The sequence below is a fragment of the Protopterus annectens genome, chromosome 12.part0, assembly GCF_019279795.1.
Source record: "Protopterus annectens isolate FY-2018-M chromosome 12.part0, PAN1.0, whole genome shotgun sequence".
Lineage (NCBI taxonomy): Eukaryota > Metazoa > Chordata > Ceratodontiformes > Protopteridae > Protopterus > Protopterus annectens.
The window spans coordinates 1,150,332,336-1,150,356,562 of record NC_056746.1 but is presented as its reverse complement, the minus strand read 5'-3'; the positions used below and the strand labels follow the sequence as shown (position 1 = coordinate 1,150,356,562).

At 41.0% G+C, this 24,227-nt stretch overlaps 1 protein-coding gene across 1 annotated transcript in view; it reads right to left on the bottom strand.

Moving 5' to 3' along the window:
- GSS (glutathione synthetase) overlaps positions 1 to 24,227 on the bottom strand; it is an 880,848-nt gene that overhangs the window by 767,585 nt on the left and 89,036 nt on the right. The gene's annotated exons all lie outside the window — the stretch shown is intronic.

The following is a 24,227-nucleotide window of genomic DNA, read 5'->3' as shown; positions in this document are numbered from 1 at the left end:
TGTCTAGCACATCCAACGTGTGCAGCGCCTTCTCACTGACAGACTGCGGAGAAGGGAAAAAAGTGGCAAATGAATAGAGTAAGAGACAACTCATTCACCACCTTGGGCATAAAAGAAAGATTAGTATGAAGGGACACCCTGTCCTTATGAAACACCAAGAAAGAAGGAAAAGCCATAAGGGCTTGAAGCTCAGACACCCATCTGGCAGAAGTAAGGGCTAACAAAAGTACAGTCTTCCAACAGCAATGTTGCAAGGAAGCTGAAGCTGCAGGTTCAAAAGGAGCCTACGTTAATTTTTCCAAAACAAGATCCCAGGGAGAAGGACCAAGCTTCCTGGGAGGTCTAATAAAGAACGCACTTTAAGGAACTGTTTAGCTTCAAATCTAGAAGCTAAAGGAGTAGATAAAGGCAGACAAGCAGAGATAGCTTTTAAGTGGGCCTTAACAGAAGAATAAGCCAAACCCACATTGAGCAATTCACACAGATAAGAGAGAACCAAAGGAACAACATTTAATGTATGTTAAACAAGCCCAGAAAGTGGATCCAGGTTACGAGAAAGACATCAAGCCGAAAACTTCTTCCATTTGGATAAGTAGAAATTCCTAGACATGGCACTCTAGCACAAAAAAGAGGAAGTTGTCTGTTCAGAGGGGAGGCAAAAAGATCTGAGGAGTACCCTACTGGTGGACAATGTCCAGAAATACACCCTATGAAGCATCAATTAGTGGGATTGAGTTAAGAACCTGCAGAGTGTCTGCCACAATATCTTAACCTGAGGGAATGTAAACTGCCCGAAGAGTCACTTATTCCCACACCAGGAGTGCCAACCAGCAAAAAAAGATAAGATCTTGTCTCCCCTATTTGTTTACATACCACATTACTGTGGTATTGTCGCTTAAGACCTTGACAGGTCCCAGGGAGAAGAGAGGATGAAAAGCCTGAAAAGCCAGCAGAAGAGCACTCATCTCTTTGACACTGATGTACTCTTTCTGTTGAAAAGGTGACCAAACATTCTGCACCTTTAGGGAGCCAAATGCTGCTCCCCATCCTACATCTGAAGCATCTGTGAGCAGTTCCTGAGAGGGAAGAGGGGATGAAAAGGGAGCCCTGGATTTAGAGACAACTGCTGAATCCACCATGGAAGTTCCTTCTTCAGACAAGGCAGATGAGGAACTACAAATTAGAGGGGATGCGCATGAAGACAAACTGATATCATAAACCACTAAAACTTTCTCATGTGGAGTTTGGCCAGAGGGAGCATAGAAATGGTGGAGGCCATGAACCCCAGAGCTCTCAGAAATTCCCTGACAGTTACAGATGCCAGTGGAAGAAGAGTTTGAAAAAAGGAAATTAGAGTTAAGGCCTTGGGAGGAGGCATGGATGCCAGCAAAGGCACAGTCTGGATCTTGCACCAAAGAAATATACGGTCCTGAGAAGGCACCAGAACAGACTTTTTGAAATGTACTGTGAACCCCAGGCTCTGCAGAAGCGAAATGGCAAAAAAGAAAATTTTGCAACAAGAACTCTGAAGAGGATGCCTGAAACAGGAGGTCATCCAAGTAAGGAAATACTTGGAACCCTGAAGCCTGCAAAAAAGCAATCACAGCAGCGAGGCATTTCGTGAATACCCTTGGGGGAGTAAAAAGGCCAAAGGGCAAAGCAGAGAACTGAAAATGACAGGAAGCTACTGACAGACATAAAACCATCCTGAAAAGGGGATGAATAGGGATATAGAGATAAGCATCTTTTGAGTTCCAGAGACACCACATACGCTTGAGGAAGCAAACGAGGGAACAAAGTCTGAAGGGACAACATTCAAAAAGAGGGCCTTCAGAAACGTATTTACATGAGAGAGGTCTAGAACTTGTTTCCAGGTACCCTCTTTCCTGGGCACTAGAAACATCCTGGAGTAAAACCCCCTCCCCTTTGGGAAACAGGCACCTCTTGAATTGTACCCAGAGTCAAAAGATCTGGAAGCACCCCTAGAAAGGAGGACAGCTGTTCCAAAGGGGGCTGAGGAATTCCCATAAAAGGGGGAAGAGATTTCCAGACCATGAAATAAACCTGGCAGATAATGGATAGAACCTGGGAATCTCGAGTAATACTTAGCTAAACAGAAAGAAAGAAAGACAGACAGGCAAACAGAAAGAGGAAAGAGGCCGGGAAAAATAGGATAGTCAGCACCTGGTTTACCAGGAAAAGGAGACTTTTGCGGCACAGAAGTGCGAGTAACCTTCGGAGGAGGAGCCCACTTGGCACTATTTTAACCCTTAGAAGGAGGGTGAGATTGCCTGCAAACAAAGGCTGGCTTATTGGGGTAATTTCTCTGAAACTTAGGCATAGGCACAGGAGAAACAAACACGTTTAAGTTCTTATAAAGCCTTGCACTTATCCTGAAGGGACTTAAAGCAGCAGCTTCGCCAAACAAGTGTTTATTATTTAGAGGGGCATCCATCAACTTACCTTAATATCATCAGACAAAGGTTGAAGCTGAAGCCAAGAATACTTCCTCATCACTGACCCAAAAGCAGCAGCCCTAGAGGAATCATCTGCTGCATCAATTGATGGAATGACAAGCCATCTAGGTGGAAGTCCCTAAAAAGGAAAGGGCAGAAGTTTTACCTTCAGAGTCTGGAAGATCAGAAATCACCTGACAGGCCTGGGAAAGCAAAGCCAACAAGTACCTGGAAATATGGGTCTGATAAATAACAGCCATAAAAATCAGAGTAGCAGATTTATAGACCTTCTTGCCTAGTCTTTCCATGGCTCTGCTATCTTTATCAGAAAGCGGTAATTTAGGAGAAGGAAGCAACTGAGATGGTCTGTCAGAAGCTACTGACACCAACAATGGGTCAGCAGAAGGAAACTTGTACAAGAATTTACAGTCCTCGGGCATCAATTTTTTTTTTGGGGGGGGGGCAGGGGGCTAAGAATTTAGAGCCTTATAGGCATTAGAAAAGGCATCCAACAAAGCAGCCAAAGCAGAAAAGACAGCAGAAGGTCTGGGATAACATCTGCAGTAGCTCATAAGAACTTTTTTGTAGCTCAGAAACTTAAGCACAATCTGATTTAAAGAACTCCATCATCCTAGGGATAGTGTCCCCAAAACAAATCTATTCAAAGGGAGTATCAGGACTAGAAGATTACTCTTCTTCAGATTCATAATCCAAAGGAGAGGGAATCTGGGAGCAGTAAGCAAGGGATTCCTCATCTGAGCCTGCATCCTCCTCAGAAGAATCCTGTTCTCTGGGTCTCTCAAAGGGGGTAGAGGACCAAGGGGGGCTGGAACAGAAACTCCTTGAGGATGTCTATAAACCCATCAAAGCACTACACTACCCCTGAGTGAAGGACTGCCACTCACACTGTGGATCCTTAGGAGCTGAAGAAGTATTGCTTTTTCTTTAATGGAACATCCACCTTATAAGATCTGGAATGCTCTGACCCAGAATGGCAATCAATAACTGTAGCAAGGACTTCTCTGACTAAAATTTGAGGAACACCTCTAGGCCCCTCAGAGATAATCAACAAGGGTCCCACCTGAATGTCTGAAGCGGACATCTGCAATGCCTTCTCAGTCATCAGCCTCCAAACCAGTCACGGCAGAAGAATCCAACAATGAAGCCTGGTGAACCTCCAGGCTATCACTCGCATTGGGAAGGACATCCATCGGAAGCTGTACAACAGAAGACTGTGGCCTAGATTTCTTGGCCTCCTTCTTCACAGACAGCTTTCCCTCAGAGTGGGAAGATCTCTCCATGGTGTCTTTGGCAATAAGCATAAGAGGTTGATTCTCAAGATAAAGCGCAAAAGAAGAAAGCCTACTTTCATGGGTCTTGGGGGGGAAAAAAGGCCTGACAGATAGAACAGGACATATAGTCATGTAAAGCGCCAAGGCAGAACAGACACTGTTTATGAAGGTCTTTATGGGGAATTTGTCTCCCACACTGGCATTTACATTTCTTGGACAACATGAGATCCCGCAAGCAACAATATAGTAAAAGAAAGATAAAACAACAAAACCCCAATGGGGCACTCATCAGTAACGGCTTGGTGAACCAGCAATGGAACAGACATTCAGACAGACAATCAAAAGGTGGCGTTTGGACAGGTAGCAAAGAAGTTCTGAGAAGGGCATGTCCAGATGTCACCTTTATGCCCTGCGCTACTCAAAGAGCATATGTGTGACGTATGATGCACCTTAAAGCAACCCAAAGGCTTTGGTATACTGGCTGGATGTTGGGCCACCTTTGGCAGGGGATCCCCATTGTAATAAATACTGTAAAAGTGAAATGGAAGGATATCAAGGAGAGACTGCAATTTTGAATGCAGAGCCTCAAGGAGAATAACAATAACTATACAGAATAATATATTCATAAAGTAGCAGAAAGTATTCTAAGAACTAAGCCAACATGGGGATGGAAAAAGAAGATTTTACTGACAGGGATGACTGCAATTAGGGATACAGATAACAGACTAGTGGGGGGCTGGACTTCACTGGATAAAACTGGCAAACAAACCAAGGTGCTGGGAGCAAACAGAGAGGGAAAGGCAGCAGAACAGGAAGATGCTAAGACTTTATTGGACAGCAGGCTAGAGATTGCCCTCCCTATCAAGGACTGATGGAGTACAGGCAAACAGAAAGAAACAGGGGATCCTACGTCAAAGACCAGCACTGGAAGAGCTTTTACTAGAATCTAGAACAGAAGCTGCTTTAAAAAAGAGATAATTAGTAGGGCATATAAAATATTGCACAATAGCTATAAGAATCAAATCAGAGGTGGTTAGAAAGGATGGAAAGAGAGATTGGAAAAACAATTCACAAAGAAACAATGAATGGTATACGTACGGCTTCCAAATATGCAACAAAGCCTAGAAGACTTAGGATGTTTGCTTGGAAGTATTTACATTATTTGTATACCCAAAGTATACTACAAAGCAATTTTCCTTAGGTAAATTGCAAATGTTGAAGGTATGATGGGGAAGAAAGAGGTAAATGGGAACATATTTTTGGGAGTATAATGAGTTAGTAGACTTTAAGAATTCCCTGCAGGCTACTGTATCAGAAATATTGGGTGAGCAAATTGGTATAATTATGAAATAGATTTTTTTTATCTATGATACAGACTCAGAATTGCCTAGACTGAGTAAGGCCTTGCTGAGTCTAATTATGGCAGCTTCCAAAAAAGCAATTGCTAGAAAATGAAAATCAAACTCTAAACCAACTGTACTAAAAGTAGTGAATATAGTAACAGAAATAAAACAACTGGAAATGTGATCTTTAGAAATGGTAAGGGCAAATCACATAGAAAAAATGGGAATTATGACAATAATACATGTAGAATAACGTTTTGGAGGAGGAATGAAGTTTAAAGGAAGGCAGTATTTGAATGAGCTATGTAATACTTGACTCACAATGACTGGATAGGAAACTGATGAATAATGCTTGCAACTAAAAATATGTGATTATGGTTTGTTTTCATTTATATAGATATATAATTATCTATGTCACAAGTAATAATGTAATAAAGATGTTTCTTGTTTAAAAAATATGAATGAATTTTAAGCAACTATTGTCTGATAACTCCAAAGCACAAAAAACATTTAGCATAACGACTTGGGCAACTGAATGTCAAAAGGGCTGTTGCCAAACTTAGTGAACCTATAACAACTGAAATAACCGCAGATTCTATACAGGTTTTGGAAATATTCCTGAAATTTTATGAAAATTTGTATAATGTAGAGAAATGAGTAAATCAAGAAAGAGTACAAATGGAAATATTTCTGGAAGACAATTATGCCGAGGTTAGAGATAGACTAAGCTCAACAACTAACAGTTAAGACAGGAGGTGAGGAGATAAAAACTGTGATTTATAACTGATCTTTAGTAAAGTTTCCTGGAACAGATGGTATTCCAGTGGAAGTTTGGAAATTAGAAGGGAAAAACTGATAAAGATCTGGAAGATTTTGTTTAACAGTATTTTAAAAGGAGGGAAGCAACATCTTGGTACAAAGCTGTGGTGGCTTTGTTACCTAAAGATGGCAAAGACCCTTCAGACCCAGCTTCATATAGATCCCTTTCAATTTTAAACCATGATTACAAAGTGTTTATGTCTGTACTAGCCAAAAAGTGGGCAAAGGTGTTGCTAAAATTGATAGATATGGATCAGTGTGGTTTTGTGGAAGGGAGGCAAACATTTGACAGTTAACAAAACAATGATGATCCGGGGAAGCAGAATGCAACAAAATATCTCTGCTGTTGATGAGTCTTGAAGAAAAGAAATCATTTAACAGAATAAGCTGGGATTTTATGAGTACGGCACTGGAAGCAACTGCATTCCCTGATATAATAATAAAGTTAATTAGCAGGATATACACAGGACTGGAGGCAGGGATTAAAGTGGAAGAATTCCCCTCAGATAAGCTGTACTTGAACAGAGGAACCAAGCAGGTGTGCCCACTTACTCATTTGTTATTTACTTTATATTTAAAGCTAGCGGCAAAGAAAATAAGGGACTCAGAAATGCAGTGATAAAATTGGTATGGTAACTGTGGATAATAATTAGTAAAGAAATGAAGGAATTTATCTGGGAGGGAAAGAGGACAAATATTAAGTGGGATATGTTGATCCTTCCAATACAGCAAGGTGGTTCAGGTTGACCTGATTTGAAGGGATATTTTAGAGCTACACAGTTAAGGCTCATACAAATAACACAAGCAGAAAGGTACAATTCAAATGTTAAAGGATAATGATGAAGCAAGAGAGAAGTTCAAGAAAGATTTGGGGTACAGACCCTTAAGGAGAATAACAACCATCCAGAATATTATCAAATGGGATCACTCATTACCAACAGTTCAAGATAGATGTGAGAAAACCAGATATAGTGGCCCATGAAAAGAAGACAAAAATAGCATTGATTATTGAAATTGCTACGCCCAGTGACTACAGTGTCTTGCGTACAGAGACACACAAAGTCATAAAATATCAGGACTTGCAGGCAGAACAGAGAACAATATGGAAGAAAGATACCAGACAGTTCCAATACTAGTAGGAGCAATGGGTCTTATAAAAAAGAATCTACAATCGTATTTAGATACATTACCAATACATGTAACCCCGTACGAATTGCAGAAAGGGTCATTACTGGGCACGTTGTGGGTGCTGCGAAGAGCACTTCTGGCTGATATCAAAGACTGAAATGATTCTAATTTCATGAACTTTAATCGTACTTTGACTTGGGAATGGAGTCCATTCCCGTCATGGTATTAGAAACCCAAAAGACTTGGAGAAATTAAAAAAGTGAGAAGCAATATTATATTCATAAAGCAGCAGGAAGCATTCCAAGAACTAAGCCAAAACAAGAATGGAAAAATATTTTTGCCAATAGGGATGAAAGCAAGGAGGGATACAGAAAATAGACAAGAGGGGCCTGGAAATTAATGGAGAAACCTGGCAAGGGAATCAAGATATTGGAAGCACATAACTCACACAGGAAAGCTAATAGAGTGGGATGAGGCCAAGAAGACATTTGGATCGCAGGCTACAGACAGTCTTCCCTACCAGGGCTTGATCTCAGAGTACAGGCAAAGAGGACAAAATAGGGGGATTTAAAATAAAAGACCTGCTCTGGATAGAGTTTTACAGCTGTTAAAAAAAAGGATAATTAGTAGGGCATATAAAATTACAAACACTATAAAAATCAATCAGAGGAGGTTAAAAAAGATTGGAAAGAGAGACGGAAAAAGCAAAATGCAAAAAAAGGAAATCTCCATCAAGAGGAACATTCAATACATGTGTCTTAACATCTTCTGGAGGGAACTGGAGCTTTAGCTATATATTCCTGCAAACATGAGAATTAAAAAGCAGCAGGTCAAGAAGCTGCACCTATGGCATGAAACCTGCATTTAATAGAATGTTTAGCTACTTGTGAGGCAGACTTTAGCATTTCTAGAAAATTAGATCTCATGTCTTGATAGTGAATCTCAGCTACTTTTTGACCAATGCTATCCAACATGGATAAAATAAATTGTATAATGTGAGTCTGACAATTAAAAGCCCTAAAAGGATGGACTGTCAGATGTATAAAACTTTTTTTACAATACATCTCTAGGGATCTTTTCTCTTTGTCATTAGGAAGAGAGTTTGGAACTAGTTCTAGTTTAGCTCCCTTCTCTTAATCTCAAATGAGACGATGGCAGGGTCAGTAATGGATTTTTTATATTAAAGACCTGAACCCTACAGAATAAATCAGACAGGCCAAAAATCATGAGAAACAGAACCAGAAACCGAGGCTTTTCTAAAGCTGCAAGCACAGAGGGAATGGCAATTGGTTTGGGAATATGCATGTGAAGAGATCTTGAGTGTCAGAAATCTTCCTCTCTCCCTTCCCCATATGAAAAATTCCTTCACTTTGAAAATAGTTTCACCAAAGTAAATCTCTTCATTAGGAGAAACAGAAGACTCAGTTTGAAAGAGAAAGAATTTGAGAAGCGTAATCCAAACATTCTGAATTTGAAACATCTTCCTCAAAAGATTTATTTTTCCTTTTTAAAGAAAGAAAATTCTGAAATGGCCAATAGCCCCTAACATTGTACAGTAAGGCTCAGGAGGTTGTAACACTGAACAAGTAAACATGAATACAGAGTTTGGATGAACTAACAGGAAACTTTACTGAGCCACTAAATTAAAACATACGTTTTTCTGTCTACTAAAATATTTTCTGTGAAAGCTGTAGGCATTTTCAGATCAATGTTACGGACATTCTATGATCAGGTAACAGCAAAGCTCTGAAGCGATCAAAGTCATTTCGCTATTAATTCAGTTATATTGCAAAGCGATACCTCATCTGATGTGCAGCAGCAAATTCCACACTAGCACCTCCCACTTTATACATATAACCCACAACTGGCAGTCTCACATATGTGAAGAAAAAATAAAGTAATTGTATACAGAACAATACAATCTCAAAACATATAATGAAGGACAAATATAAAGAAACACTACAAATGTTTACAGAAATTTAAAGGGATTTCATTTCCAAATCATTATTCATCCACATTATATCAATGTTACAAGCATTACATATATCAAAGTGAACTGCATTCAACACGGAGTACGGAACATTTTTTTTTTAATCTAAGCAACTAAATAATACTTATGACAAGTTGTATAACCTGTAAGGGGACTACCACCTCCCCTTAACCTGCTGTGTTTTATCCACTACCATTCACCAAAATCAAGACAAAAAATAATGAAATAGTAAACTTCTAGTTGAGTTCATCAGCAACTACGTTATGTCAATATAACACACATAGCACTCACATACATTAACTGCTTTCAGGACAAACTGACATTTTTGTCACAGTAATTCATGACCAGTCATAAGTCCTATAAAGTGAGCTACCACCCCTCCTTAACTTCTTGCTTCTTCCTCTTATGGATCTATTTTTAAAATAATTGATATAACACAGCATCACTTAATAACTTAATGTTCAGCTTTGGGATGAGCTACAAGTGTCACTACAGGAACGCACAGAGCCTTTACCCTGGCAGTGTACGCTTCCTTACATTCACTACTGAAGTATACCAGCATGGTATGGCTACGTGAACCACAAGCCCACACCACGGCACACTGTGACATCAACCCTCCTTCAAGAGACTGCAGCTGTGTGTATCCTGCTCCAGCCCTCTCTCCTCTAGAATAGGTATGCCCATCATTTCCTGCCAGCTCCATCAAACATGCTAATCACACTTGGATTCCTGGGCCACAGTCAGGGCTATAGCCCTCTATGTCAAGGAGTAATGCATTTTACAGATCAGAATGATGTGTTAGCTTAGATCAAGAAGTAATGATTTAACAGTCAGATGATCTGCTGCCTCAGAACTGAGAATGCAACAAATTTAAACAAGCGCTAATGTACTGCAAGCTATAGCAGGACACACATTACTACATTCCTAACTTCCGTGTCCCATACTCTCCTGGATGCCACTGTGGATTCCCTCTCAACACCCACTCTGGTAGTATACTTCATTGGTCTAAAATACTAACTGTGAAGTAGTATTTTCAGCGTTCCAGAGAGTATTTAGTCCCTGCCGAGTTCCAGGGAGTATTTAGTCCCTGCCATCTGCTGTGTGCCCCTCTGTCCTTCCGTTCAGAATGACAATTTCTCATCTACATGACATGATCTTGTTTAGCAGTATTACGTCTCCCATTTCTCTTCTGAACTCAGGTAGTTCCTCTAACCTCTGCTTATATTCCTTATTTTCCTTCCTTTCCATCCCATGGAATTTTCCAGTAGCTTTCTCTGGAATTCCTTCTAGCAGCTTTTTATCCTTTACCTTATATATAGTCTTCAGAGCTGCATGCAGTACTCAGGAGTGTCTCGACCAAGGCCCTACAGAGTGTAATAATTACCTCTGCTATGAAGCATTTCATGGTTTTGCATACAAGGTTGGTGAGGCTGAGGGGCCGTTTAATACCTGGGTCTATAGGGTAACAGTCTTTATGTAGGAGAGTCACAGTAACTGTTCTCCAGACATCAGGCACAAATAACCTGGAGAGGATGAGATTTAACAACTGAATTAAAGGCTTGGATAGCGCCAATTTCACACTGGTGAATGCAGCCTGGTAGAGGATCATATGAAATACAAGGCAACCCAATACAAACCTTCATGCTGTACTCCCATTCTCCAGAAGGGCAAAGTATGCCAGTCTTTAAGTCAATTAAGAGTACTCATTTAATTATCCAAGTTTAATCTGAAGGATGCTAGAGTGTCACTTTATTCTAGATGTGGGTAAGGGATAATAAAATTTTCTCTCCAGCACATTTTGTCTGTGTGCTGATAGAGATTTAAGTAACTAGTTCTGGTATTAGTGGAGCTACTTAACTTGCTTCATACAGAAGATCAAGGAGGATGGGTTTCCTAATCGAGCAGGGCACAAGGCATACATCCCTGCAAGGACCTATAAGAAACCAGGTAAAGGGATAGCACTTCACCCCTTTCTTGGCAGCTCACAGACTTCAGGACAATTTTCTTTGCTGGAAACCTCTGGGACTTTTGCTTAATATGTCTATAAATGGCTATCCTGAAAGGGGTATTGTATGCAATTAACTGGTCAAATTTGTGCTGCATAAAGAGGTGTGGCTTCTTTTGATCTGTATGACATGCCTTTAGATATTAGTTCTACTAAACAAAAGGATTTTCTGACTACTGTTGCTACATGGTGTTTGAAGGAGAAGGAATTATCAACCCAGATTCCAAGATGCCCGACTACATTATCATTTTTGAGTGGGGCATTGGCTATACTGTACAGTCATGGACAGATGTTAACCAAATGTGGCAATATTAAAGTTTTTGCATTTAATTTTAGCCTTTTTTCCATACACCACTTCCTTATGCAAGTTAGTTCCTGCTATAATGAATGTGTATCAGAAGGACATTTCACAATAATGCCCAGTTTGCAGTCATCTGTAAATTTAGGTAAACAAAGGTCCTGATTCTTGGTTTGCGGATCAGATAAATAGATGCTGAAAAGGAGGCAGTCCCAGTATGGAGCACTGGGGCACACCACTGGATTGCTCCACACTTTCCGAGAGGTGCCTGCCTCCCTAACTATGTTGGTTCTTTGTTTCAGCCAGTTGATTATTCACCTCACCACATATGGATACACTTTAAAGGTAAGTTTATTTATGATGCCAGCAAGGGGTATAGTGGCATATGCTTTAGCCACATCCATACAAGCTGTGTGAACAGAATTACTACTGTCTACAGGCTTTGTGAACTTCTCAAAGGTCTCCCTTTGACAAAGTCAAACTGCTGGGAGTCTGGCCCAGTAAAGCATATTGCTTAGTCCTCAGAAATATTATTTTTAACATCTGACAGGGATTCTAAGAAATATTTAAAATAAAATTACAATAGGAATTAAATTTTCAGGGATAATAGGGGTAGCAATGTGGGTAGGTGGGATAAAGGTAGCACTAAATTTTGTCTGCTAATATAAGCTACATCTTTGGTATCAGAATGTGTATTATTATTATTATTATTAAGGATGACCTCGGTGCACTGTTGGACATTATTCCCCTAATTTCCTGACATATACATGTATGTAGTAGCTTTAAGACTGTACTCTGCTTTATGATACCTACAAATGCTCCTAAGTTCCAGGCTAGCATGTCTCAGTATGGTCTTGAGGTAGTGGAATTCGCCAGGGAGGTTTATCCCTGAATGTATTATTATAAACCACAAAATAAAGTCCCAAAACTATTAAAAAAGCACAAAGGAAAGTACCTGCAGCGAACTTTAACCCACTTTATTCAATCATTTAGTGCTTTTGTCCCTCTTTACACAAGTGGTTTGATTGTAGCTCAGCTAATCTAACGTAATATAATATCATGTTAAGTTAGGTATACATGAAAAAGAAATCTAACAAAAGAGGGACGGAAAGTGCTAAATGATTGAATAAAGTGTGTTAAAGTTTGCTGCACGTGCTTTCCTTTGTGCTTTTTACTGAATTTACTATTACATTCAAAGTGGACAAGTACAGACTTCGCTATGCAACTGTTCAGGTGCTTGTAAAAGTTGGAGGTGAATGTGGCATACCTTTCAGAGGGTTCCATTTGTGAGGAACTGTTGGGAATTTTACATAGGCCTTCTACAAGTTAAAGTAATTTTTTACTGGAGAAGTCCCTAAAGACGGATATGTACTGGTAAGGTGGTACCACTAAGTCTGACACAGAAGATAACTGTTCTCTAGTCTCTCAAATATTTACAGAACAGAAAATATCTACTTTCTAGTCTCTCAAATATGTACAAAACAAATACACCGAAGAGATAGATCATTGTGGTACTCCACTAGTTTACTTCCTGATCCTGACACTACTCCTCTCACCACAACTCTCTGTATCCTACCATTCAACCATTCATCTATGCAGTTCTTCAGTCCTGGTAGTGTACTCAATCCTCCAGTTTTCCCATCAGTCTCCTATGTGGGAGTGAGTCAAAAAGAGTTGCTGAAGTCCAAGCACACTATGTCTACTGGTAGTCCCCTGTGAAGTTGAGCTACTATCCAATCATAAAACTGTAACACATTTCACTGACAGCTCCTCCTGGCCATGAATCCGTTTGGGGTTGTGTTGGAGATGGTTGTCCTTCGGAAATGCAGCCAGACTTCTCCTCGGGATTCTCCCCATGATCTTCCATGCCAGATTATGTTGTAGCTGTTACACTGCCACACAGCTGCTTTCCTGCCTTATCAGCAGTATCTGTTGCCGCATCAATTATACCACTGTAACTCAACATGGTGTCACACACCACAAAATGCAACCATCACAAGTCCTTCTTCAGTTACATTAGCAACCTCCATGGCAAAGCCCAAGTTTGTTCTGAACTAGTACATAATGGTACCACTTACAATGATCCTGCTGACTTAGCCAACCTGCTAGCTGATAGGGTCAGTGCAAAACTTCACCCTCTTATTGCCCCCCAAAGACCCAGTCGACATCCCCGATACTTGTCCCATGCCTCACATCCACAGATCAAGTGTTAAAGGCCCTATCCAAGGCAAACATCAGAGCTTCCACGGGACCAGATAGTATCCCAGGCTGTATTCTGCACCACCTCCAGCAAGAACTAGCTTTGCCATTGAGCACCACCCTATTCAACCACAACCTAATTACAGGCTTCATTCTAGCAGAGTGGAGAATTGCCATAGTCATTCCCTTGCACAAAAGTGGTGCCACTACTGACCCAGGAAACTATTTGTCCCATCAGCTTGACAAGTCTGATCTGTAAAGTCATGGAGTGTATTATTATGGATCTCATAATCAAGGACATAGGCAATTTCTAAGCACTTGACCCTATCCAGTTCAGATTCGTCAGGGACAGATCTTGCCTACTGAACCTAGCTGACTTCTTTGAGACTGTCACCAAGGCCCTAGATGAGGGAAACTCAGTACATACAGCTTACCTTGACCTGGCCAAGGCCTTTGACACAATCCCCCACTCGGGCATCATCAAAAAGCTAACACAACTTGGTGTTAATCCCTATCAAGTCAGATGGGTAGCAAACTGGCTCACAGATAGGACCCATAGGGCAAAATAGCACTGCCACCTCTGACAGCAGACCTGTCACTAGTGGTGTTCCCCAGGGATCTGTCTTGGGACAACTACTCTTTGGCATATACTTCCCAGAGGACCAGGCAAAGACAAAGGGCTTGTGGCTGACCAAGTTTGCGGATGACTAAGTTGGGTACCGTCATCGACTCCTCAAATTATGTTAACATACAGTAAGAGGGTCTCACAGCTACAAATAACTGGTGCCAAAGTCATGGCCTTAAGTTAAATGCAAAAAAGTATTATCGTACAATTCGGCAAAAACATGGCCCCTACTGATTACATCAACGGCAACCTGCTAAGCACACAACCTGTGGTGAGAGACCTGGGTACCCAGGCTGACAACAATCTCACATTCTACCATCATGTGGCAGCAGTGGTCAGAAGAGCCTTTCACTTGGTTCATCTTATAAGTAAAAGAGATTGCATCCAGAAAAAAGGAGGTTATTACCGCTATGTACTCCTTCCTTATTAGGCATATAATTGAGTATAACGCCCCGTTTGGTATGTACCTCTCCAAACACCTGCACCAACTGGAAAGGCCAAAGAAATACCTCACAAAGAGAATCCATGGCCTCCAACACCTATCCTATGCGGACAGGCTTAAATCACCAGCACTCTATTCGTTATCATACAGACTGCTCAGAGGTGATTTGTGTCTCGCCTACAAGGCAATATTGGACCCTGCCCTACTACAGTTGCTCCATATCCGTTAGTCTAACTCCTCGATAGGCCTAAATCTAATATGAGACATCAACAAAGCCTTCTGGAGAGAGATGTTTGTCTCCCAGAGGCTGCCCAGTCTCTGGAATAGACTTCCCATACATGTCAAACAGAGTACCTCACTGACCCTCTTCAAGTGCAACCTTTACGGGTGGATGGGAAACCATAAATATGCCCCAGGGGTTCCACCTTTGTCCCTCACTGACAGGGGCGACAGGTGCTGACTGAGGTTTCTTTTTTGGGGATAAACTCTTGGCTAGGCTTGTAAGGGTCCTAGGCCATTAGCCTAGTAACCTCGTATAATCAGGCAGAGGAACAAATATGAAAAGCATGAAAACAAGTTTTCTGTCAGCCATCAGTTGCACTGTTAACAATCAAAACTGTGCAGAGTCACTCCTACCATCAGGTAAGCATTCATAGTACCATTAGGATGTAACACACCTGTTGGAAAAAACTCCTGCCCCTTATTAACTGTAATATGTAGGTAAGAATAGTGTATACTATGAATGTTACCATTGGGGAATGGCAGAGATAATAGACAACTATGACCCTGCAATGGCACTGAGATATGGCAGAATGGTGTTGCAGCACTAAATGCAACTGTGTGTACAACAATTGTCTGAGAAATGCTTTACCCCTCATCAATGACAATACCATGTAAGAATATTACACCAATGCAGTGTGCTGTTTCTTCAACTACAACTGAAATCTCTTTTACCAAATGATCTGTTGATCTTATCCTACTGGACTTGTCCAGGGGGAAGGGGGAAAAAAAAAGCATTACTCGGAAAATAGAAGCAAAATTCTGAGAAATGCTTCCACTTTCCAGTCTACATAGAGTTAAACATGCGCTAAATGGCTGTTGCCAATCATTCACTCCTTTCCCTACGAGCACAGGTAATAAGCGTGTGAAGCACTATGACATTCACTCCATTCCCTACAAGCTCTGGTAATGAGCGTGTGAAGCACTATGACATTCACTCCTTTCCCTACAAGCACTGGTAATGAGCGTGTGAAGCACTATGACATTCACTCCTTTCCCTACAAGTAGTGGTAATGAGTGTGTGAAGCACTATGACATTCACTCCTTTCCCTACAAGCAGTGGTAAGGAGCGTGTGAAGCACTATGACATTCACTCCTTTCCCTACAAGCACTGGTAATGAGCGTGTGAAGCACTATGACATTCACTCCTTTCCCTACAAGCATGGGATGGAAGGTCTAGTCTTACTGATTTTTGAGGCAAGAGCTCAGCCTTGCTTACCAAAGCATTTCAGACCAAAGTGTCCTTGCCCTCCTATTTCTCCGCAAGTCCAATATGTCCACCAATGCTACAACCAGGGGACCTAAATCTTCACCAATATTTATTATTTAACATTTGTTTACCAGGAAAGACAGACTGGGACAGAGTCCATTTTCAGCAGAGGCCCAGGGGGAAATGCTCCAGATGCAGGACTTTGGAATGTGGGAAGAAACCGAACAGCCAGAAGAAACCCATGTGAATGCACGGAGGACATGCAGACTCCACACAGAAGGTACCCCAGCAGAGAATCTAACCGAAGAACCTCTTGCTGTGAGGTGACAATGCTAATCGTTGCACCACTGCGCGACCCAGATAAACAGATAAATAAGAAATAGATAAATAAGAAAATGGTGGGGGGGGGGCATCTTTATAACCCAGCACCTCCAAACCTCAGGAATAAACTTCCCCTGCATGTTATGCAGTGCAACTCACTATCTTCCTGTAAATCTAAACTAGATGACCAGAAAAGTATATGCACATTTACTCCAGGATTGACTAATATGGTACTCAAAGAGAAAGGAGTTGCAGCCTGATGGAGGGTACTGGCAAGGTGTGCATGGTCAAAAGACTCAGTGGCCTTTAATATCTAGGAATCTCCATCTTAAACAGTGCAAGGCAGTTCTTCCAGTTAGGATTCAAAAAGCATATATTATGTTTTTCCTGCGTTCAGAATTTTTTAGTTTGAGAAGTCCAATAAGCTACTGTCCAAATAAATTAACAAATCCAGGCACTGCAAATGTTTGCACATCTAAGAAGTACACTCAGTTTCAGGGTGGCATTTATAGTCCGTTACACATGGATGCAGTGTAAACTGCAGGCACGTACAAACAAAGTGGGAAGTGACATTGACAGTCATATGCAAATGAGTTCCTGACATTTAAATGAGGAAATTATGTAAATGCAGGACTGATGGTATGCTAATGGGGCATCTTTCCTACCATTTGCAATTCAAATTCAGAGTCACATACTGCTACACACAAGGGTGCATTGTACACATACATCATACAAAGGCAAGCACTGACATTTCACATTTCTAGACACTCTGCAATTGGTGAAGATACTTGGTCTGGCTACAAGTTACTTTGCTCTTTAAGATGCTTGAATCCAAGTTACCACAACCCGGTGAAAGAGCGGAGCCCAGTACCTAAGGAAGAGGCATTATGAACATGTGTTAATGCATTACAATTCTGAGAAAAAGAGGTTCTTCACTGCTTTCCTGTGAAAAGGAACATTATCAGGACTCGGGTGTAACTGCATGGCCAACAAACTGAAACTAAGGTAATGTGTGGCCTTATCCCCTGTGTATGATGAGGTATGTAGAGCCTTCCCTATCTATACTTTATAGGGACACACTGGGTTTCTCACAGTCTTTGGCTGCAAAGATAATGCAGCAGTTCCTCAATGCTATACTAGCCGTATGGATGAGTAGGTCTATTTCCCAGAGTCACCACAGGAACGAGCTACCACAAAGCATATTTTTTACAGTCTGGTATGCTTCTTTGAAGTGCCTGGTGCAAAAGATTACATCCATGTGGCTATCAAGGCCTTACATGGGCCAAAGGGGAGAGTACCATAATAGTAAGGGCTACAACTCTATTAAGTGCCAGGTAGTGTGTGTGATGCATATGGTAGTATCACCAATATACTCCCACAGCATCCTGGAAGCACCCACGAGTCCCATATGTGGCATTCAAGTTCACTGTATCACCACTTTCAGCATGGTGGGATACCACAATTTGGGGGTCTCTTCAGTATGATCCTGCTACTTCATGCAAAATATTTATTGCTTGCCGTATTCTACAAAATATGACTAATTTGGTCTCATGCACCAGGGCTACAAACACCTTCACTGGAACTCTTACTGGCTGTGCAACTCCCTCTCATATACTAACTGACCCTTACCAGTGAGGACAGCAAGGATGGCCAGCTACTGTCAGCAGCACTACACCCCCTCAGTAAGGCTCATACATGATGCACGGCAGCACAGGTGAAATGGTGGCATCTAGTCCACAACTATGGGCCCTGACAGTTATTAGTCATTAAATAAATATGTAAAATCACAAAGAAATAAAGCATGACTCATGCAGTTCCAAGTCTAGGCTATACTGTACAGTACATGGTTAAATCACATTCTGCATCAGACATACCTCCATACCTGTTACAGAACTGTACAGCTGAAGCAGTCATAGCCATTATGATTTGTACAGTGGTCATTATGCACAGACAACAGCTAAACATACCAGTGGTGTTGACACTGAAATGGCAAGTTGAGTTGTGAATCATGGCATGCCTGATGAGATGGTAAACCTTTATAGAATTGTAGGCTTGATAACAAATTTGGGGGAATTTTTCTGCTGAATTGGATTTCACCGGTCTTGTGAAGGGATTTGTTAGTATTACATTCTGTGAATTCATGATCATTGACTTTGTGATTTTCCCCTCTCCAAGCAGGTAAATGCATATTATATACACTTTTTAATTTCTTACTGAGGGCCTTTTTTTTGCTTTGGATTTTCTTAACATGTGAAAGTTCTGTTTATCTGTTGCTACCCCTAGTTGGGGTCTAGAATCTATGACACTGGGTATGCAAATCACACCTGGACTGTGTTCTATACAATGACCACTAATGACAGCACTGGGGAGGGTCCGAGGGACTGTGAATGGGTGCTGCATTTAGGGCTTGACACTAACATGCTACCATGGCATGACCTACATGCTGCTGCAGAGGCTCTCAATACTGACGGGCCAGTGTGGTAAGACTGTGGTCCTTCCATATAATGCTGAAGTCCAATGATGTCCAATTTGCTGACTCATGGAGGAATCCACATCCATGGATACTGGACCTGCCTAGGTTACCAGTGGTGCATGCTGAACACAGCTTTCACACCTGTGGACCTAACCTTTGTCTTGCTTGCCAGAGTAAGCCTCTATACTGGTAAGTCCATGGAAATGTGCAGACAGAGGTTAATGAATGCTGTGTGAGCAACAATGCTCCATGGAAGGATCATCATGGTATTGTTTCTGACCTATTACCATTCCCATGTATAAGCGAATGAAAACAATTATTCCTTGTAACTCTCTCACCATCTGTAACCTGACTCTCAGTAGCAGTACTTTTCCTTCGACAATGTCCCAACATATATGTTGCTGTGTAGGCAATGCCTCATGTCTCAGGAGCCTGATGTAATCAATGCCCTCATATACAACCCCTGTAGACAGGCTGCACAGTGGGTATACCAACCTCTGATACTGACCTGTCTTGTTCCACTGATGTCATCTGTGCAGCTGAGACAAAACTGGAGCTCTGTAGGGATTCAACCTTCTCTGGTGAAGGCATTTGCCTGCAGTATATTACATGTGAATCAGTACATTCTGAAGTCCTCAACTTAGTAAGGAGGCCCCTACCAGTACCATTTGTGACTATGTGCCACTGTCCTCATGCTGTGTCATATTGAGACTAATGGCAACACCAACAACAGCCATGTGGCTGTCAACATCAGCCTGCTGTACTTGACTACAGTCTGCCATTCATGGTGAAACTACTGCCACACCTGTAAACTAATGACAAGTACTCTACTACAGTATGCTGCATTACTCACATTCCAATAAAGCCCTGTACATGTGGTAGTACATGTTAAAAGGAAGGAATATGTGCCTGTGATGTTTCTGCTTGCTCTGGTTGCACTGAAGTAGCTGGTGGGAGGGACAAATTATGCAGTTATGCATTCAATCTACAAATAATTAAAATGTCACAGTGTCCAAAATGCCACGTGATAATAACCTGTTTTAATACCCATGGAAACACAGCATGGGCATACCAAATCCAGTGCCCACTCCATCTTGAATAGTGCCCATGTCGTCATGCTCACCATCATCACTGTGAAGGGATGTCGAATGCTCTTCAACAGGTATCAGGCTTTCCAGCACTAGTGGTGTCACAAGAAATTACATTCTGTGAACTTTACTCCATAACATTAGCTGTTTTCCTGCACTGTGCCACTGTAGGATTTCCTCCTTCCAAGACATTTATGCCTGGCAACACTTGGTTCCATTCTTTAGCATTCTCTCCTTGTCTAGGACCATGCTTACCATAGGTCTTAACTGTATCCGAGAGGGTGTGGTTCTTCTCAGGAGTGAAGTTATTCCATCTTGTTCCTTGTTGCTGTAACATCCTGAGTTTAGGATCAACACAGTGGGTATTACTAGTTGTGGGAATGCTCCAGATCTGTCCATATTTTCGCAAAATGTCTACATTTTTGCCTCATATTTTTGGTCTGTTCTTCACGAAACCTGTGGTTTTCTGGCACATCATGAAGGTCTCAAGTCACTAAGTAATGATGTAGATTTCAAATTCAGACTTCACAGCCTTCAGAAAAATGCATATCCTTCAGAAAATTGAATGCTAATATCCTGTTATTCTAGCGACCTCCTAAGTTTATAAGAGTAGTACTTAAAATCTGTCCCTATTTTTAGGCATTTCTTCCACCATTATTTTAGGCTTTGTCCAGATTTAAGAGGTTGAGAGGTATGCCCCACGGCAACTTAGAACAGAATGTACCCCACATTGTCCAACTGTGCTTAACACTATTATGTGACTGTACAGCTTTGATTACTAGTGGAGTGTTTGTGTTACATTACTGTGTGTGTGTGTGTGTGTGTGTGTGTGTGTGTGTGTGTGTGTGTGTGTGTGTGTGTCCATTTATGTTAAGGACTGAACTGTACATTGCAGTACCTTAAACTGCATTGCATGAATGACTTGATTGCTGTATGTTGTGATGTGGAAGGGATTCAGTGTGCGGTCTTCAAGATGCCTGATGTGTTTCATTACATTAAATCATGTCTGTGCACAACGGTCCTGTGCACTGCTACTGCCAATAGTCGGTAACACTGACAAGCATTAAATACTGCTTACTGTGGTACACATTAAAGCAACAAAAACATTCCCAGTGCATATGTTGAAATTGTTGACTGAATGGCAGTTGCTAATACTAGTAAAATTTATCTTACCACTGCTGTAAATGCACTATCTGCCCTAACCTCATTGGGAGAGGATATTCATTTTTTCACCCCTTTAACTTCAAAGTAAAAGCTTTTTGACACACTTGCAGTACTGCACAGTTACTACCATGCCTCCCTCACTGTAAGCAGGTTCACACAACCATGAAAGACAGCTATGTGGCAAAGGCTCATGCTCCTGTTTGACTTGTGCATGTGAATGTCTGCCCTTTGTGAAACAACATGCAACAATGTAGCAACCTGAGCTGCTTATAATTACATTGTACTAGGTATGGTTCGCAGTCACCATTTTGCTTCTTGACTTTGGACATCAGTGACAGCTTCTGTGCACGCCTAGGGCATAGTCTCAAACTGGGTGCCAAGAAGACTAAACCTTCTTCGCCTGTACTGCTCCACCTACAGGGATAGGCCATATGGACCTTTTGGCTGGTTTATTTAGGAAAGCTCATATTTGGACAGAAATGACAGACCAGTTAATCCTAGAAACCGGAATCCCCAGCACTAAAAAAACAATGCTGTCACCTCTTTGATGACCTCCAGAGAAGGCAGCCTGACCAGCTTGCCCACTGGGTGGCAGAAGTTGAAAAGCAACATCTGGAGTCATTAAATAAGTACATTACCCTTGGCTTTCACTACAGCAATTCAGTAGTTGTAAGATGAGCATTTAATTATTTTATTTGTATTTGTTTCCCCAGAGTAGGGCACTGAGCAACATGGACCTTTTTCAGACTCAGCCCAGGGATGATGTCTGGTTAAGTCACTTGCTCAGTCACACAGTTAGGCTGAGGCTGAGGGAATCAAACCCTGTAGCAATATACCACAAGAAGCAGCTAATTAACAGCTCCTTAATCCTCTGCACCAACTTACCAGACAGTATTTTTTCTCTAATGATACTGCTACACTGCCAGCTTTGCACTGTGGTACTGTTAAGTATTTTCCTGAATTATCACTGTGTAATACAATGGCAATCAGCATACAGTACAAAAGAAATATATTGCTTTAAAGTAGGGTCTTATGACATTTTCCTTCCTTATTTTTACAAAACCTGGTCATTACTTTACTCACCACTTCCAAGCACTGTACCCCTCTGCATGTAACTACACTTAGGAGGGTGCACTTTAACATGCATCACTACATTTTATGTTACTTGTGAAAACACTGATGACCTAAGACAGACCGAGGGGAGGAGAGGAATCAAACCTGCACATAGATGAAGCTGTAGCTATATCTTCTGAAAAGGTTTTACTAAGCAGGATTTTTTTTTGAGTGTGTGGGTTTAGATGCCAGTTGTTTGTGGAAATTCTCTTGACAGCCTACAGTTCAAGAGGTAGCCAATACCACTAAGTCCTCTGAGAGAAGCTCACCTAACACAGAACTACTACTCTACGGTCTTCTTCCCAACTGCTTTTTTAACTATTTTAATTAACAGCTCCTCAATTTGTTGAGCACACGTCATTAATCACCAGTTTTTCAGTTCATTTCCAGTGTTAGAGCTGGCATATAGCTATAAAATGGTTATTTCATTGCCATTCTACTACATTCAAAAGCTGCACAACTACAACAATACCCATCTTTGTTTCCTTCCTTCCAACAAAACTCCATTCATATGTCACCAAACTAATGGCTTTGCTGTTCAAGTTACAGTCCCTCCACCAGCAGGTAAAATAAAATGTTTTTTTTTCATACAGTATCAATGGTAGATAACACACTTTAGGTACATACTTGGGGCCATGAAAGAACATCAACAGTATGGTAACTGGCGGCAATGCTGGGAAAAACAGAGGCTATATTTCTGTTAAAATAGTAAGTATCACTGACTGTAAAACAAATCCTTGAAATGCTTCTTTCAGCTAATGAACAATATTGTAGTGCATGCAGCACCCTAATTACGCTAAAGAAAAAATGGCTAACTTGTACCCTGGTTCATCTCTGCTACAGCACAAGTTCTGACTTTAACAACACTTAAGAGGGATGCTTAACAATCATTAAGCACCCCTATGTGCTATTAACATTGCGTCTGCACTAAAAGCAAACAGTGCTGACCAGTAAACAGAAGCAGCAGACAGCAGGGCATGAAAAGGCTTTGTTTCAACTCTTATTTCTGCCTGTTTGCTGAAGTACACAAATTATTATGAATTAAACTGCTTCGCACAGAATACATAAGCTGTCAATCATTCCCCTAATGCTTTACTTGCTTTCAAAACTAAACCACCACCACATTTTTTTAAATCTTACTTTTGATTAATTTGTAGGACACAGAGAAGATTAGTATCCATGCACTGCAAAGAATTATGAGTGTGTCAATGGATCATAACCTTGTATTAGGTGTTCTTGACATGAATGCCAAGATTCACCTCTCAAGCTTCACTCTTGAGGTGAAATTCTTGGCATTCATGTCTCAAACACAATGACAAAGCAGTTACAGTCGCTGACCTGTTCACAAACCTCTACAGTTTTACTAGCCCAGAAACACAATGGCACTTAGGGGACAATGACTGCATAGCCACATACCGAATGAAGAAAAAGTGGAGTACAAAAGCAATGAACCTTGATGTTAAGGAGTGCACAGACTGTCATATCCAATAAACAGTGCAGCTTGGAAGTTACCGTAACAAAAATGAATAATCATAGTAGACTTGGTAAAAACTCGCATTTAGTTCAACAGATTAAAACAACTTATGTCATCGACTCACTTTTTAATTTTATTTTTGTGAACCTAACAAGACACACTACACAAATACCTCTTCAGATATAATGGAGAGGTCTTAGGTGACTGACTAATTTCCAAAACTAGTGCTTATTTTGTGCTTGACTGGCCAAATGTAAAATAGGGCTGCAGAATGCACCTCATTTGTACTGTATTAGAATTTATCCTAAGCCATACTACTAAATACATTTCATCATTTATGCTTCCAAGATTAAGCAAACATTAACTTGGGGCTAGCGTGCATCTTTCAAATCTCAATATCAAAATGAACCAAGATCATTAATTGCCTGGTACAGGATCTGCGAGCATGACTAAAAGTAACAGCTTCAGTATGCATTTAGAAGAGCATTTCAGAGGTTACTTTTTCATG